The following is an 18,808-nucleotide window of genomic DNA, read 5'->3' on the forward strand; positions in this document are numbered from 1 at the left end:
CCAGCCCGTAACTAGTACTTATGATGGCACAAAGTGCCGACTTTCTTTCTTTCTTTTTTTTTTTTTTGGGGGAACCGGGGATTGAACTTAGGCCCTTGTGCTTGCCCGGGAAGCGCTTATTCCACTGAGCCATCTCCCCAGCCCAAAGTGCCGACTTTCTATCTCTAGCTGCTCTTCAGCTAGTTTTCCAGGTACAAACACGCAGTTGAAGAAGCTCTTAAATTTCATTTCCTCTGCACCGGGGCCTTCCACTCCTTATTTAAAGACGTGCACGTGGTGCAATGTTGGCTGCAGGGGTGCTGTGTTTGTGTTTATGCTGCTTTGGGACCAAGTGCTGAGCTTGCATCTCGGCCTTTTCCTTTCTGCTGGGCACTGTAATTAGGAGAAATTCTGGCGCCAAAGCTTAGCAGTGCTCTGCTCTTGATTCAGTGTTTATTACCCCACTAGGGGATACAAGGGATTTTATTTGGTTCAAAAAGTGCTTGATACATGTTATTCTGAGGTGCTGAGAAGTGATCAGTTTGGCTGCTTTGCACATTCTTCTTGGTCTCACGAAAATTCTTCTTCACTCTTTGACCCCTACAGGTCCCGATTTTATTTATTTATATGTGTACAAGACTTTGTCCAGTCTGCATTACTGGTGCCTCCTGCGCCAAACTCCTAAATTTCGGTTCTCTCGATGAAGCAGGCTTCTCCCTGTCTCTGTCCTTTGTCTAAGGAGTTCCTTACATGGCCAAAGGCTGCCTCAGGGCCTGCATCGATTCTTCAGGACTTACTGGGGCCATACTCTTTGCCAGGTACTGTTCCAAGCCCGTGAGTCCAGCCTTCTTGGAACTTACGCTCTGTTGGTGAGACAGATGATAAAGCAATGAGCAGGCGTGTCTATTGGGTGTCAGTGGCAAGAAAGCCTAGAGTGGATAGTAAAAGGGAAGGGGACTGCAGACATGGGCATGCTAGTCTTTGCAGAGAAAGAAAAGTCCAGCTAGTAAGGTGTTATTTAAATGCAGGCCAGTGTTGTAAGCAATATGGGGGAGGTGGACATGGCTTATACAGGTCAGGTAGGGCTTTAGGTGAGATAATCTGATCTAGGGGGTAGCTTTTGTGAGTTTTTGAGAAGGGTATCTTAGTGATGAGACTGGAGAGTCGGTGGCTAGAACAGAAAAACAGTGACCCGCTAGGAACCAACTGGAAGAACCCAGACTGGAGACGAAGGTATTGCTTAAGAATACTCAGCTCAAGTGATGCTTCTCCTGGGAGGCGTCTACCATCTCCCCAGGCTGAGTCTAGCCCGCCCCTTCTGGGCTTCCGTAGCAAACATCCTTTTGAAATGCAGGCATATAACTGAGACCATGTCTACCAGAAGGCCAGCTACACACCTGAGTTCTCTGTGTTAATTTCCAGCTAAAGTAAAGTTTAGTTCAAAATAATCAATTAAAAAGACCCTTGAAGTACATTATATATTATCTTATAAACTATGTATATTTAATATTAGAACATAATGGTTATTGCAGCAATTATTTTTTAGAGCCATCAAAGGATTTTTAGAGGGAGGGAAGTATTTTGATAGTTTAAAATTGCCAGTGAATATTAATCACTGAAAACAGGCTGACTTGTTCGGAGTTGTATTATTGTTTAAAATATCTTTGTAACATTCCCTCTTAGGGCCTGAGCCCAGGGCAGACTGACCTCCCTGTCACTGATAGTAAGAAATTTTTCTACTGCAGGGGACAAGACCTTCACATCAAATTGCCTTGAGCAAAAGAAAATTCCAAAGGAAGATCTAGCTTTAGGCGTGGCTTCATCAAGGAGCCCAAATAAACAGTGTCATCTTCGTTCTTCCAATCTGTCTACTCCAGCTCCACTTCCTTCTGAGGCAGGCTGTCCCCAGTACTCAGCTTCTGTCTCCTGACTGCCTTGCTCCTCGTACAGGCAGCAAAGGTTCCAAACTGTGGGCCTACTGTGTCCCCGCCCATCCTTGAGCTGGTCATGGTGGCCAACAGGGAGTAGAAATCTAGCACCCAGACTGGGTCCTGGACCACATTTGGAGCTGGGATGGGGAAGCCCATTCCATGTGAATGTCACGTGGAGGCCAGGTAAGGGAGGAGGACCCCGAGGAAAGTTAGGGTGCCAATTGCAGGAAGACAAGGGAAGAGCAGCAGTACAAGCAACTATTTCCTACTTCCTATTTCTTTTTTCTCTGTGTGTGTGGCCTGCTCAGCCCACCCTGGGAGTGGGGCTGGCGCAGCATGTGGTGCCGGCGAGTGAACTGCAGTCCCTGCGCTTGCCTAAGCTTGCCTAAACAGGCGCTTTAGACCACGGAGCTATCTCGCCAGCCCTGACTATTTCCTGTTTCTAACTGGAATTCTCACCTGAATGGATCCCAGCTGATAAATCACAGATGTGTCACCCCTAAAGTGATTGCCACGACTGCTTCCTCTCCTTCAGGACAAGCCTCAAGGACTTGTGTCATCATAGTGTGTGTGTGTGTGTGTGTGTGTGTGTGTGTTCTGAAAGACACAAAATGATACTGCACCGGGGTAACATTTTTCACCCTGCCTGCCAGTGCGCCATAAATCCAAGTCTCAGCGGGAGACAGATGGAACATTCAAATTAGGGTGATTTGAGAAAAATATAATAAAGGGGCCATTTGCAAAGGTGTGGGCGAGGGAGGCAGAAGGGAGCCACTGGGCCAGCATGGCCTCCTGGGATTAGTAAATGTGCTGTTTACCTCCTCCCAGCCTGGAGGTGCAAAGGTGGGAGGGAAACGCTGGCAGGGCTGCCGAAGGCCGGAGGCACAGCCAGCCGCTGCCGCTGCCTCAAGCAGGTCCCGGCGGAGTGCGGCCCGGACAGCCCTGTGCTGTGGCCCTGCTGCCTTCGGCTGGTGTGGCCCATGGCAGGAGCCAAAGGGCAGGAGGAAGGAGCTTCGAGACCAGACTTGTGAGGCAGTGACCGTCCCCTGGAAAACTCACTTCCTTCTACCTCTCAAGGCATGTGATTATCTTTTGCTCAAGTGAAAATGTTCTATCCCACTTGCAGAGGACACTGGAAGTCCTGTCAGCTATGGCTCACTGTTAGAAAATTACGCTTCAGTCAGACTCCCTCCTCGAACCAGCAGCAAGGGAATAAGGGAAAGTGCCAGACCCACCTGCAGCTATTCTTCACCGGCAGCACTGGCTTCCTATCCCCCACCACGCTGCGGTCTCTCGCGTTCTCCACACCTCAGCTGGCAACCTCCATTAGGATGAAATTTGACCCAATCCTTTAATCCTGCAGAATCTCAGACCTCCACCATTGCAGGGCTCCCAAGTCTTCTGTTTCCAATCACAGTCCTCTTTGTAGCAGCACCCCAGTTTCTGCTGGGATTAACCAGCAGTAAGTCCTTGTCTGAATGTCACATCAGAAGTATGTTGAATCCAACTCCTCAGGGGAAAATTTAGTTTCAAACTTCACGAAATGCAACAGTGTTTCCTGATAGAGACGTTTCTTCCACAGCCACTAGGACTTCTAAAGTCCAGTAGTTAAGGTCATGGTCACAGAGGTGAGAAGGAAAATTTCTACAAATGGATTATCGGGACTTAGCAGTAGGATGCAAACATTTCTGCCTCTCTCCATTCTTCCCAAGCCTGTACATTGTAGTGCAGAGGGAGCTAAATTATGCAAAATGTTGCTGATGTACAGTGATGTTTATACTGAATCCTGTGGATAACACCTGCACCTTGCAGAAGTTGTCTCCTGGCTACTGCTAGAAATGAACTTTCACTTGACTATTTATCAAGCTTCTAGGAAAGTGAAACCTTGGTAAAAGTAGTGATTCTGTGGATGTGAATGCAGCCCTACACTTCTTTTGGCTTAAAATGCATTCCTTGGTCAGAGGCTTTGTGGAGTAAAATATTGTAACAAATGTATAGGACATCCTGGTATTCTTAAGTCCAGAAGTGCTCCAGGTAGTTACAAGACAGAGGTCTGACGCTTGGGTTAAAGGCATGCTGCTAGCCTTAGCAAGTGCAAGCAAAAAGGATCCCAACTTTCTCTGAAGATGAGCTTGGGGCTGGGTGTGAAGCATTTGCTTGGTCAGTAGCTACATACAAGGCTCTAAAATGTATTGATTTCTCCAGCTGAAAAAGAATCACTTCTGCAGCTGCGGTTGTGGCACTTTGTTCCACTTGCCCTTGTCTGCTGGTAGCCTTAGAGGACATCTCTAAGGACATCTTAGAGGATGTATGTCCATCTTAGAGGACATATGAGCCAGGGTTTCCTAGAGAATGTGAATCAGGGGTGTGTGTGGGTGTGTGTGTGTGTGTGCTCGCACTGTATTTCATAGGTATTGGTGATAGACAGTGAATAAGAGGAAGAGTGAGAACTACTGATTTTAACTATCCTTTATTTCATTTTTTTATGTATTTAGTATGGGATCTCACTATGTAGATCAGACTCATAGTGATCCTCCTGTTTTCAGCCTCTCAAGTGCTGGGATTATAGGCACACGCCGCCACGCCCAGTCTCAATCTCAGTCTCAGTGCACCCTAGGGGTGGGGCCAGCACGGCACACTGGGGATGAAATCCTGGTCCCTGCATCTGCCAAGCAGGCGCTTCAATTCACTGAGCTATCTGGCCGACCTGAGAACTACTGATTTTAAAGAACTGATTCATTTTAGTGCCGACTGAAATGTTCTAAACTCTGCAGACAGTAGATTGCAGACTAAGAGAACCAATGCTACAGTTCCAGTACAAGCTTAAAGGCCTGAAGAACGGGGGATCTAGTGCTGTGAGTCCTGGTCTGAGTCTGAATTCAAAGGCTGGAGAAGCCCAGCCTTCCGGCTCAAAGACAGGCACAGACACTGCTGTCTTTCTTCAGTTTTTGTTCCATTTTGACCTTCAGTGGATTGGGGAGAGGCCTAGTGGTATTGCTGAGAGTGGTCTGCTCTACTGTGTCCTCTGATTTGCATGCTAATCTCATCCAGAGAAAGCCTCACAGTCACACCCAGGATAATGGTTAACCAAATATCTGGCCCTGGTTCTTCTGATCCTACTGGACCTACTGTGACACGAACTCAGGCCAAAAATCCAGCATCTCTCTCCACAGGCACCCTTCCCACGTAAGCGGGAAACAGAGCAACATTTAAGAGAGTGCTCCGGAGAGCCACTTCAGCGTGGATCCCTCTTTGATCTGGGCAGGGTTTGAATATTTCTCTTTTCTCCAGTCACCAGTCACTGGCCACAGCCACAGGATCCTACCCGAAGGCTTGAGGGATGCTTCCTGCATGTACTCGAGTCAGCACGGCAGGGTCCTCCTGAAGGCACTCGGCTTCTCCACGTGGAGAACAGTGGGTCAGCAGAGCTAGCAAGAGCTTAGAGTCCCCGCTGCGGTGACTGTGCTCCACTCCAGCCCATCAACCTGGAATTTAGCCCCTGAGGTCAGCCCCCTGTTTCTATTTCATTTCTTGGAATCCTGAAATTGTCTAATCTTCAATGCACACCCCTGTGGATGGAGGCCCTGATGGCTGATCATTGCTGGGGTTTATTGCATGTCCCATGTTGAGAATTAAATGCTACTGCCCTGCCTGTTTCCTCTACTCTTAAATCTGTATTTATATTGAGGAAACTGATCCATTTCAAAGTTGCCCTGCTCTTGTGTCGAAGCTGTGGAGCCACTGTAAAAGGACAGTGACCACAGTCTCTGCAAGGATCCGCACAGCCAACATGCCTCCCGTCTTGGGAGGTGTGGACTTGAGTTGAGGAATGGCCATTGCTTCACTTCAGCATTCTCCTCTCTCCGAGGCCTTCTGCTCCTACAGTGGGGGTCAGCTCAGCGCCAGATAAAATAGATAGCGTAGACACTATGTGCCAAGAACTACAATTCAGTAAGTATTCTTGCCAAAGGTCAATAGTTTTGTTTTTAAAATTTAGAAATTAAAAAAGAAAATTCATAGTCTTCAGGCCATCCAAAAACAGAGAGCAGGTCAGATATGGCCCATGGACCAGAGTTTGTCAGCCTCTGCTACATAGGATGCTAGGAAAATTTAATGTGATTTCATAATCCTAGGCCACCATTGTGTCCAGGCTGTAATTGGCGTATTTGGGAGGTCAATAATGCCACTCCCTGAATCCTAGGCAAGTGTCCCACCCCCAAACTGACCAAGCCCTGCCTGGTGCCCGCCTGGTCTGGTGCCCTTGGAAACTTGCACATAATACCAGACTCCTGCCCGTGTAGGTCAGTACCAACGTGATGGCAGGTATGTAGGCTGTCTGATTCCTGTGTCTGGATTGACAGGGCTTTGTCTTAGGTACAGACCGTGGAGCAACAAGAAGTGACAGGAGTGAGTCCCGAAGCAAGTGACAACCTCCAGTAGGTTCTCAGGCAGGGTAGGCAGGCTGTAGTCCCTCGCCCAGGAGGAAGTAGCTCTCATCATAGGCAAGGGAGTGTCGTGGGTTCAAATTTTTCATCTTTGTCTCTGTCTTGTCAGAGAATCCCATCACAGTCACCAGGGTCACCTGCCCTTCCCACTGGCATGTAACCTTGCTGTGAGATTCCTTGGAAGCAGCTCAGGGGCTGGTGCTGCAGGTCCGTGACCTGTGCGGTCAGGCTCTGGGCCTGGTCTTCGGCCACCAGGGACTGCTGTGACCACCACAGATGAGTACTTCCGGGAACTGTCTTGGTCCTTCTCTGCATGCCCTCAATTGCATATTCAGAGATTTCATGTTCTCATTTTCCTTTTATACACACTCTAGGGCAGCAAGAAGAAGCTGTGAAACTGTACCCTCTTTATGCTTCTTGCCATCGCCATAGCAATTAAATGCCCCAGCCACTTGACCCCTGGCATCCTCCCTTCCACCTGTACTTTGTCTCCTTCCAAAATGGGTGACTACTCACACAACTGGTGTCACCACTTGCCCTGCATTATCCATCTTCCAGTTCCTCCTGCCTGGGAGATACTGCCTGCATTTCTCATGCAGAAGCAGCTCAACCCCAGAACCCTGCTTCAGGCTTTCAGTAGAAAACTTCATGTTCCACTTAAGAAGACTGAGGATAATTTCAGTACCAGGCAGTGTTGGGGGCACAGTCCTGGGGGGAGAGCAGTTCCTGGGCCCTGAAGACAGAACCGTGTGGAGAGAGGACATGGGACCCCAAGCTGGAGGACACCATCAACATTTGTGACAGTCTGATACAATATTTTATGTAGTTATGCAATAAATCTCATTTTAAATGTGCCTTATTCAAAATTCCAGAATATCTTATGATTCCTATTTTTAAAAGTCTGCAAAAATTATTCTTTCCCTTTCGTAGCCTTATCATGTTGCACAGCTAATAGAATTCAGTGAAGCACAATTGGTCAGTTGCCTATTAGAAATTTAAATTAATATGGCAAAGATTTACTTAAAATTTTCATTAATTTTTCTACAACACAGGCCTTGAGTCCTGCTTGTCATTCTGCATATTTGTAGGGCATTTTAAAGCAAATTATCCTGATCTCTTTTTGTCAATGTTTCAAATCTCATCACAGAATAATTTATTTTAATCCTTGAGACTATGGGTCACTTTGATCTATTACTTTCATTGAAGTTTGAATTAGGATTTATAAGCTCTTTTTTTAAGACTTCAAGTAATAATTAGGCTTTTGTAGTGTAGCAAGGTAATCTATAGCCCATGAAATCAATATCCTACCTTCTACCTGCAGGTGCTGTTTCCTCATTTATTGTGAAATTGCTTTAGATTTCCATATTTATAATTGTATAATATTCTATAAACTAAGGGTGTAAGTTTATTGGTTTTCAGAGAGCATCTTTCTCCCTACTGGGGTTTTTCAGGTATCATTGGGCAATGTCCCGACTGATGTGGAGACTGAGTCCATTATTTCCACCATCATTGCATCATTCCTCCATGGCACTAGGAGATAGCAAGAGTCTCATCTGAAGAGTGACACAGTTACCTCTTGACATCACTATTCCCAACATTAATGTCCCCTGGAAATCCCTATGGCAGAGCCGTTCGTGGTAGCCGATCTCCATCCGTCAGCCTGCGAGCGAGTACTGGGTCTTCATAGCACCTTAAATCTTTGATGAGTTATTTTTCAGAGAGAAGGTCCCTTTCACTTATCATGCTTAGATTGTTGAAATAAAGACAAGATGAGAGAAGAGTGAGTGCTGTGTAATCTGCTGTGTTTGGCAGAATCTCTAAGCCACAATCCCAGATGAATAGCAAGGACTTTAACCGCAGTCTGTAAACATAAGTGTGGCGCTACCCAGTGAGGCAGGCTCAGCTCTCCATGCCAGACCTGTTGGCATCCCTGGGCCTTTAGCTGTGAGCACGGCCTCTTTGTGCAGTGCCGCTTCCGACCACTAGAGGCCCTGAGCCCTTCCCTGGTCCAGGCCCCAGCGCCCTTGTGTGCCGCCCTTCTGTTGCTGCACTGACATGTGCTGGTTAGTAATGCTATAAAAAAAAATAAATAAATAAAAATAAATAAATAAAATCTCGTTTATTTATTTGGTACAGGGTCTCACTATGCAGCTCGGACTTGTAGTGATCCTCCTGCCTCAGCTTCCCCAGTGCTGGGATTACAAGCATGCGCCACCACGCCCCGTCTCGGTGGCCAGCAAGGCAGCACGGCATGCGGTGCCGGGGATTGAACCTGGGTCCTTGTGCTTGCCAGGCAGCTGCTTAGCCCATAATGTCTTTTTAGAGCATTCCTCCTCCGTGGACTGCGCGCCACCCCAAGGGAAGCCCGGTAAACCACCCTGGTCAGGAAGATGGTTTGTGTATCCAGGTTTCCATTTGCCCTTCACTTTCTAATGCTGAGTGATTATGGCGATTACTTGCAGAATTAGCACGCATTCTCAGCTAGGCAAGCCATTAAAAATAAATGTAAGTCCAATTTAGCTACTCATTTTAGCTTCAATAAACTAACATATTTCAGCAAGAGCCTTAATTCCTACATCGCTAGGAAAAGCCACGAGAATGACCTCATTTGCACTTTAATTTATATTTAAGCAGCTATAATTTGTAAAAAATGGGACACGTCACCTATCTGAAAATTTCTTAGTTACGTAACTTCTATGAGTTACTGGAAGATGGTCATGTCACAATCCAACATCTTCCTGGGGATTCCTGCAGGAAGCGAAGAGCGCTGTGTCCCAGGCAGCCAGGGGCCCTTTCTCCCCAGCACCTGCAGTTTAACAAATATTGTGGGGCGCCTACTAAGTGTAAGTGACCAGAAAACCCCAGAGCCACGCTTAGCCTGGCTCCTAATGAGGTCATCACACACATGGGATGGAGTCACTTCCGTCTGACCCAGCTGTTCCCCTTCTGGCCGTCTTCCTAACAGGGCTGAAGGCGTTACATTAATGCAGTGGCCCTCGCAGGTCCACAGTTAGAGCAGCACAATTCATAACAGCTAAATCCTGGAAGCAGCCGCTGTGGTACTTCCCTTAACAGATGAGAGAGGAAAGCGAATGTGGTGTCTAGACGGAGCACTACTGTGCCCCCAACAAGGCTGAACTCAGTCCTTTCTAGGAAAATGGATGCCACTTGGGACCACGACGTCAAGTGAAATAAACCAGACACGCAGCTCCTATATCACGTGGTTTCCTCTATTTGAGAAAGGCAAAGTGTAAGTGAAAGCTGCTAGGAAACAGGGAGCCAGACCCTTCTCAAAAGAGATGGCGAGAGGGGGAGCTTGAGGAGGGGACAGGGCTGAGGAAAGAAAGCAGATGCGCCCTGCCCACGTGACAGCTCCCCACGGGGAATGGGGTCGCGCTGTGCTGCGCACACGGGTGAGGAGGACATTGGCAAAGCGTCGTGCGTCGTGGGAAAGGCCGCGCTCAGAGGCCCTTCTGACATCCCGCAGCTGGGATTCCCAGGGCAGCCTTTGTAGCTCTGCTTTCCTTTTCAAACTGCGCACACCCCAGAGCCTGAGATGGACGGAAGGCGCTGTGTGCAGTCACTGCAGCGGATCAGCAACGATGGCACGGTTTCACACCAGTCACGCCCTCCCGTGGGCCCAGGGCTGGGCGCTGCCTTGTCAGCACACAGCCTCCGAGGCCAGCCTCTGAGCACCAGCCAGCGAACTGCCAAGAGGATGGTCAGGGATTTCACGCAGGAGGAGGGTTCTGCGAGTTTGGGGCAGCACTCACCCTGCCAAGTGTCCCCAGTCGTAGGCAGAGAAAGAGCACGGGAACCTGCAGTGTAGTCTAATTCTGTTCCCGGGGGAAGGGAATGGGTTTGGTAACTTAAAAAGAAAGCATCACTCACATTGTCCGCAGCTGGCAACGGTGATAAGAGCTTTACACTGAATTCTTTCGCAGTTTCCACATCTGCATTCACTGACCCACGTTCACTGCACCTGTTCTGTGGCACACCTCCAGCCCGAGTGGAAGCAGTCACATCGGGAAAGCCAGTGACGTGGAGCCTATTTAGAAGTGAGGAGGATTTGATGGGCAGAGTGGATCTGGGCTGTAAAAATGACAGAGGAATCAAGATGATTTCAAGTTCGGGGCACAAGCAAACAGGATGATGGAGGATGTGGTTTATGAGATTGGAGCAACGAGGCAGACCCGCGGAGATGCAGGGAACATGAGGGAACAGTTTGCTTCTGGCTGGATCAAATGTGAGATGCCTTGTGGGCCCTGGTGGAGATGGCTTGGGAGCAGCTGGATAAGAAATCTTGGGCTCAGGGGAGTTGGGAGCAGAGCTGCTGGGAGCCGGGACCAGAAATGGTTGGTCATGAAGCCTCAGGAGCACATGAGAGTCTTAAGATCCAGGAGAGGAGGGTGCGAGACAGTGCTTGGGCTCCCTTCCGTTTCGACAGAGAAACAGCTGGCAACTTTTTCTCTGCCAGTTATACCTTATCACTGTGGGCTCCCACTCAACAAAGGTCCCTACTTGCTGTAATGGCTTATGTTGCAGTCTTGGAATTCTGAACAATTTTCAAATAACTTCACCAGATCCTGCAACTTATGTAGTTGGTCCCGGGATAAATGCCTTATGGTGTGGAAGAAACTGAAAATGTAGGGTCTTGAAGGTGAAGAAGAAAGAAGAAAGAAAGAAAGAAAGAAAGAAAGAAAGAAAGAAAGAAAGAAAGAAAGAAAGAAAGAAGAAAGAAAGAGGGAGGGCAGGGAAAAGAAGGGGAGGGAGCAAGGCAAGAGGAAAGCTTTCAAGGGGAAAGCAATTGTGAGGGTCAAGGACAACCTGAGCACAGGAAAAGCTAGTGAGATGGCACTGCCAGGGGCTGGGAGAGCGGAGCAGGGAGGACCCCGAGCCCACCGCCCATGATTTTGCTGCAGACACAGAGCAGGGAGATGGGATGGTAGTGTGAAGGTGATGCTGGTCCAGGTCCAGATGGTGTTGCTGACAGACTAAGAGGAAGTGCAGGATGCTGCTCTGCTAGTGTGACTGACTTGGTAGAGGGAGAAAAGGGACCACCATTCCAACAAGCAGAGATTGCCCCAAAGGAAGGAGGAGCTGGGTGGGGTAAAGTGGAAGGAAGGAAGGAAGGAAGGAAGGAAGGAAGGAAGGAAGGAAGGAAGGAAGGAAGGAGAGAAGAAGGGAGGAAGGGAGGGAAGAAGGAAGGAAGGAGAGAAGAAAGGAAGGGAGGGAGGGAAGAATGAAGGATGGAAGGAAGAAAGGGAGGGGGAGAGAAGGAAGGAAAGAAGGAGGGAAGAAAGGAAGGGACCAAGGGAGGTAAAGGAGGAAGGGAGGGAGGGAGGGAGGGAAAATGAAAAAATATGAGACAGTTAAGATAGTTATACTGCTAGTTTCTCTTAGCTCACTGAAAAGCTTGTGTTAATACTGTTTGGAGGACTTTTTATTCCCTTATCTTATATTTCAAGTAATTATTTTGAAGATACAATACACAATATATTAACTGTTGTTATGCTCCTATTATTTTGGGTTTTTTCCATAAGAAAAGGATAAGTGCGTGTTTTCATTTCAAAGCAGAGAGGGCACATTTCTTGATGGGCTTGTGGGAGAGCATCCTGCCCTCATTCACTTGGTGCTCTTGGAAGTTTTATTTACCTGGAAGTACATGGGTTTCCTTGAGGGCTGTTGATTCCTTTCTATTAATCGATACCTGTTTTATGTCATTTTGATTACTTTATCTCTCTACTATAATCAGGTAGTTTGATACTTCCAGCTTTGGGTTTTTTGTTTTTTTCAAACTTACTCTGGCTATTGGATTTTATAAAAGAAGGAATTTCTCTACTAGTTGTGACATAGACAAACTGGAAGGACCTTACGGCAAGTGGAAGAAGCCAGGCACAGAAAGACAAAGCTTCGTGGTTGAATTTAAATGTGGAATCTAAAACATCAAACTCATAGAAGAGCAGAGTGGTGATGGGCAGGGACTTGGAACAGAGGCAAAAAATGGGGAGGTGGTGATCAGAGGTACAAGGGTTCCGTTGGACGAACAAGCCCCAGGGAGGTATTGTACACCATGGCAAATGCAGGTAAGAATAATGTGCTGTATATCTGAATATTTGAGATCAGATTTAAATATATGAGAATATTTGAGAATGATATTCTCACACACAGAAAAATGGTCACAGTGTGAAGAAATAAATATGCTGATTGGCTTCATTTAATCAATCTGCCATATACATACAAGATGTGATTAAAAGGGTGTGACTTTCCCAGTTGCTGCCATGATGTCTTTTGGATAGACGACTGTTCAAAAAGAAAGGGGTGGTGAATGAAGGCAGGAGACAGAAAGGAATATTGCAGAACTGTCCTGGTATAAGGTTGTATATGGTTAGATTTCTGGACTTAACCATAAGAATTATATAATTCTTTATGCCTATTTTTAAAAATATATTCTAATTTATAAATGTTTTTTCATCATATTCTGTAGGGAGTTAAAGTTCAACATATCAATACTTGATGAAAAATACCTGTTCCATGTTATGCCTAAGATGTTTGATATTCAGACAGATAGTGAGGTTAAGCTTAACAGCCTAGGTTGTATGGTAATAACAGTAAGCTTGTCTTCTGAATGGTTAACAACCTAAGTTTGCAGACCAGAATTAGGGAAAAGGAGGGCCGCAAGGAAAGCCAACATTTTGGCCCTAGCCTTCCAAGGTCAATTAAGACTCAGGACATATGAGAAACTGTACTGTAACGTCATGTAACTCAGTAGTGTCCCAAATTTTCTGATCAAAGGGATTATGGGGCCAAAGAGGAAAGTGATCGATGATGTAGAGTGTGCCTAAGGAGAGTCACATGGAGAGAAAACACTCTCTCAGGCTTTCACAGAGAGCACATTGGTCAAGCAATTGCTGTGACGCATCCACATGGCTGACACTGACAAAGGATCTACAATCTGAGGTACAGGATCTCAGGATAAATCCTGAGGGGATTTGACTGACCTTATCAGATCCAAAAGCTACAACTCTTGTTGCATAGGTCTTGCTTTATCTTGGTCTTAACCATCCAGCAGAAAAGTATAAAAATGAAGTATAAGAAGTAAAGCCATGCTGTTATGTTGAGCTGTAGGGGACTCAGGTCAACAATTTCTGACATTGCCAGTCAAGAGGAAGACCCAATACTATTATGGACTAGTGGACTCTTTTAGAATATTTTGTTGAGTTAACATACCTATAATATTCAAATGATGGAATTAAACAAAAAAGGGAATACAGATGAATGTCCATTTTGTATCTGTGTATTCAAAATGGTTAGGATAGATGTATAGTTACATTCTCTGAATGAATAGAGGGATTTGTTCTAATAGTGTTTGTAAATAGGATATCATGTCTGCATCTTGTACAGCAAATAACCACTAGGAAGAGAGTATGCAATGTGTTAATTATTGAAACTGTCCTACCAATTTGATTTCAAACGATTTCATTGCTATTTGTCTCTCAATAAAATTATGGAAAAAAATGGTGTGACTTTAAATTTAAATGAACTGGGCCAGCTAAGTAGCTCCTGAAAGCAGGCACAGGGACCAGGGGTTCCATCCCCAGGCCTGCTGTGCAGGCCTGCCCCCAGGGCATGTTGAGATGGCAATTGAGACTGGGCGTGGTGGCATGTGCCTGTAATCCCAGCTCTTGGGAGGCTGTAAACAGATGAATCACTGTGAATCCGATGTAGTAGTGAGACCCTGAACACCCCCTAGACCGCTAAAAAAAAAAAAAAAAAAAAAAAAAGTTAAATGAACTATTAGAATAAAAGACACATGGCCATTAGCTTCCTCGGAGTATGCCCACCCACTTTGCATGCCCTTATCCCTGGATGTCATCACCACTTTATAACGCAGTGCTGCAGGTCCTCTTTTATGAGTATTTTTAGCTATGCGGTCATGGCTTGTCAGTGTCCTAAAAACCCTTACCTGTCACCATCATTCTGACTTTGGAAATGAGACCAAAGCAGCGCAGCACCAGCTAAGGTGAGTGAGGTGGACGAGGATGCACCATCAGGCTGAATGAGACTGCCTTGTCCTGGGTGGCACTTGGTGGCAGCACCCGCCATACTTTCTATCACACCTCATAAAGACACGAAAGAGGGCATCCAGAACTGCTTCAGAAGGTAGCAAGAGTGAAGAGAGGACCTTTGAGATGGATGGATGGCCCTGTGTCTTTTACTGTAGTATTTTAAAAATTTAAATATTCACTGCAAAGTTCAATCACACTTCATATAGCAAACCATTATGTTGTATATCATAAATAGATAAACAATGCTCTCTGCCAATTACACCCCAGTTTTTTAAAAAGCAGAGCAGGCACAGTCTGTGTGTTCAAGGAGGTTGGTAACCTGGGGTTGTTCCTAAGCCAAATGCTTCCTTTCCTGTCACAGAGTGTGAAGTGAGTCAGCACCTGAGGTGCTAGGCGGTGTCACGCATTTGGCAACAGTTACTTGTGAGACCTGAACCTCTTATTAGTGGAGAAAGGCCAGCCTCATGGGCAGTCCTGTGTGGAGGTCCCACCTAGATTGTATGAGCCTCCACTCACAGTGAACCCGGGTGTGTGCCTTCGCCCAGCCTCCTTCAGCCGCTTGCTATAAGTAGAGTGGAAAGAAAGTTGGACTCCCACACGATTGGTTGTGTTACAGTGCCCGCATGACTGATGAAGAGATGGGGCTTCTGAGCAGTAAATTACTTACCAGTAATTGGCAGAATTTGGACATAAATCTCCTCTAACCCTAGACACCAAGCTGTGGAACACTGTATCAAATTTCAGAGCTGTTCCCAGCAGCCTGGACCAATCAGTACAGATTCTACACACTTGTGTTCCTTCTCCCAGTGTGAGCAGGTGAGTAATTCTTCCATTTGTATCCCACCCCTATTGTGCTAGCGTTAACCCAAAAATGGTACGTTTCTTAGATGGACACCAGTTCCGGCCTTGGGAATCACAAAGCAATATTATGTGCTGAGAGTGTTGTGGAGAATGTGTTACTCGCAGTGCCATTGCTCCTGTCTCCTGACCATGTGGCTTCCAGCACCCTCATGAGAATCCATTCAGCATTAATCAATCACCCGCAGTGTGCCAAGCAGTGTGGAAAATGCTGAAGAGATAATGGGGGATCTGATCTGGCCTTGCGGCCCAAGGGATTAGAGCCCAGTGAACCCAGTGAATTAGTATACACACTCAGAAATGGGGAGTTTGTTTCCTTTTATGATCAGATACCAACTGAGGGTCCCATTGTTGTGGGAGTATTCAGTGTTGATTGTGTTGAGAAATTGGTTTCCGCACAGCTGAGTCAGAATCTCAGAACCTCTGAGCCAAGGCAGATTCTCACTGAGCGGATTCTGCCTCATCCTATAAAAAATAAAAATGACTTTTTCTAAAGCAATAAGAATGAATGTGAGTTATGGTTGTCTATCGGCACTTCTGTTGTTGTCTCCCTCCGGAGTGCTGTTCCTTAGCTGGAGGCCACTTTATTTGATTGTGTTGTATTTTATTTTTTAATGAAAGGAACATCTGTGCTTCCTGGTTTATTTGCTTTCATTAAGCATTGAGAATTCTTTAAAAGCAGTGAATCAACAATTGATAAATCTGAAGTTTTACTGTCTCAATGATGCATGCCTGGATTCACTAATCAATATTTATTTCTGAGCTGTCAGACCTTGGAAAGATCTATTTACAACACTTGATTCAGTGTGGCTCAAGTGTCCTAGGAAGGCGCTTGTTTTGGAATATAATAAAGTTTGGATTTTGTACTTCGCTCTTGGAGGGGAAGCATCTTGCCTGTATTTCTGTAGCAAAAGCCTAAATGACACAAAGGACTCACAGTGAGGGATATTGCTTGGCATCAGTGTGTTTGAGTTTAGTAGCACAAATCTCACTTTCTAAAAATTTCACTGCCACTAAAGTGCTATGGCAAGGCGTGGTGGTGCAATCCTGTAATCCTAGTACTCAGGAGGCTGAGGCAGGAGGATTGCCATGAGTTTGAGGCTGGCCTGACCTACATAGCAAGACTGTATCTCAGATTTTAAAAGTAAATTTTGGGCCGGTGAAGCAAACACATCGTTGGAGCACATCCATGCGAATATTAGATGCATTTCGCCCACTCAGTTTCGCTTTTTATTTGATATTTTCCCCCTCCAAGGAGAACTCATGTCACAGGTAAAGAAATATGAAATGACATAGCTCAGAGCCTTGTAGGTAGGACTGGTCCTTTCAGAGAGGGTGACTCTGAGAGCAGTGAGCTCAGTTTCCCTGGGGATCAGCTTAGCTTTTCAAGTGCGGTGGTGCTTTCTTGGTGGACTAGGAGTCTCTGGAGCCTAGATCTGTGAATTCCCTTCATTTGCACCTCTCCTGGCACCTAGCCCAGTTTTGGGGGTGTTATAAATGGCTAAAAGATATTTGATGAATTAAAAGCCAAGTATTCCCTTTATTCTTTGGAGAAAAGAAGAGAGACATTCTGCTTGCCAACAAAAATGAAAGCAGAGATGCTTTCCTGTTTATCTTGTATTCCCAGCTTCAAGCAAGCTGGTAGAGACGTGGAAGACATTCAGTCACTGCCAGATGACTGACCCCTTTCATTCCCTTTGTATTTCAGCCTTCTGCAAAAATTGACCACGCATCTTCTAAGTGCCAGACAATTACGAAACACAAAAGGGAGAGCACGTCCCAGAGGGGAGAGAGGCTTTTGCTTAGCAAGACAGTGAGTGTAGTAGAAGTGTGTAGAGTGTCACCGGCACACAGAGGGAGGAGAGGGAAGGCCCTACCACACGTGACAGTCCTAGATGGGTGGCAGCTCCCAATGACGACGCTGAGCTCCTCCTGGAGAGAGGGATGGGCCTTGTCAAAGGCCATCAGGACTGAGAGGTGGGGACCCACTTAGGCAGAGAGAAGGGCACACACAGGTCCACAAGTTGTGTAGCATCATACAGCATCACTGTGAGGTCACTGGGGATGTGGGGAATGTGAGCGAAGAGGGCGTGGACAGAACTGAGGGACAGGAGAGAGAGCCAATCCTGGTTGGGCCTGGAGAGCGTCTCAAAACAGGAAATACTGGGGCAAGTGCCTTTCCGGAGACCGAAACTAAATTCTTCTCTGCCTGAGCAGAGACGGTGATAGCAATAACAATGGCTAGCATGTACTGGGCGTGCCCTAGAGACAGGGTCCCTTCAGAGCAGTGACTCCTTCACTCTTCATTAGAGTTTTTATGAGGTAAATGCTGCCCTTGTTCCCAGCGGACAGATGAGGACACACAGAGGTGCCTCATGCAAGACCCTGAAGCTACTAAAGTTTGTTCTTAAGCCTTACGCCTTGGCGTAGTCCTGAAAATGTATTATATTGTATTCCTGAAGTCAATTTATAGAAGAAGGAGGTCGCATACAGTAGACGTTAATTTTCATCTTAAGAGCATTCAGAGCTACAAGAAATACTGCTTTGACTCTTCAGATTTTTAAAAATGGCCTGCGTTTCTTGATTGTTCTGCAAGATAAGTGAGCTAAAGTGTTTACCAGGGTCACCCACCTGTAAGACCACAATAAAGCAGATGTCACTGTCCAGGCAGGCCTGGCTGCACAGGTGTTTAGTCTCTCTGGCCTGTGAAGACATTTATCTCTGGCCACAGGCTCTGAAATCCCCTCTGTGACATGCTCACACTGATGCACACAGAGATCCAAGTTCTGTAGACTCATATCCTTGTCATCAAATTAATGTAGAATATACTTTAAGCATTGGGCTCTGCTCCTCAAGGTCTCCTCTATTTGATAACAGCCAAGCCTTCATGGAAGACTATTTCATGAGGTTTCTGCCAGTAGGCTTTAAGAGTGGATTGTGATGGACAGGGTGGAGACAAACTATTATTCTTGCTTTTACTCTATGCTGAAATTGTGTAACTTTGGGCCCACTGTCACTCTGGCCCACACCCCAGTTCCTCCAGTAGATAATCTGTAATCTATTTTCCAAGTTCTAATGTTCCGAGTTTGTGGAGTTTTTCTAGTCCTACCTAACTGCATAAGAGGATGTAAAATAGCTGTCACAGTAACTGTTATTTAATCCACAAAGCTGTTTCTTAGGTTGCCTGTTTCCATGAAGAAACTTGCTTCCATGATAAAGGGTTGGTCTTTTAGTCCTTGCTTTAGGAAGACTTGTGTTCTAATTGCACCACTTAACTCTCCGAAGGTGGCACACACCTGCCATCCTGTCACTTAGGGCTTCTGAGGCAGGAGGATCATAAGTGTGACCCCAGCCTGGACAATTTAAGGACAGGACAATACGCTGTCTTAAAATAAAAAATAAAGAAGGACTAGGGAAATGTGAAGGGCCAGGGTTCAATTCCCAGTATCAAAAAAAGAACTGTATAAGAATTCAATGCAGGGCTGGTGAGATGGCTCAGTGGTCTAAAGCACCTACTTAGAACAAC

At 46.2% G+C, this 18,808-nt stretch overlaps 1 protein-coding gene across 1 annotated transcript in view; it reads left to right on the plus strand.

Annotated features, from left to right (window-relative positions):
* Positions 1-18,808, plus strand: part of Ano4 (anoctamin 4) — a 318,013-nt gene that overhangs the window by 75,749 nt on the left and 223,456 nt on the right. The window lies entirely within an intron of this gene.

This window comes from Octodon degus, unplaced genomic scaffold (genome assembly GCF_000260255.1).
Source record: "Octodon degus isolate 3935 unplaced genomic scaffold, OctDeg1.0 scaffold00004, whole genome shotgun sequence".
NCBI classification, from domain to species: domain Eukaryota; kingdom Metazoa; phylum Chordata; class Mammalia; order Rodentia; family Octodontidae; genus Octodon; species Octodon degus.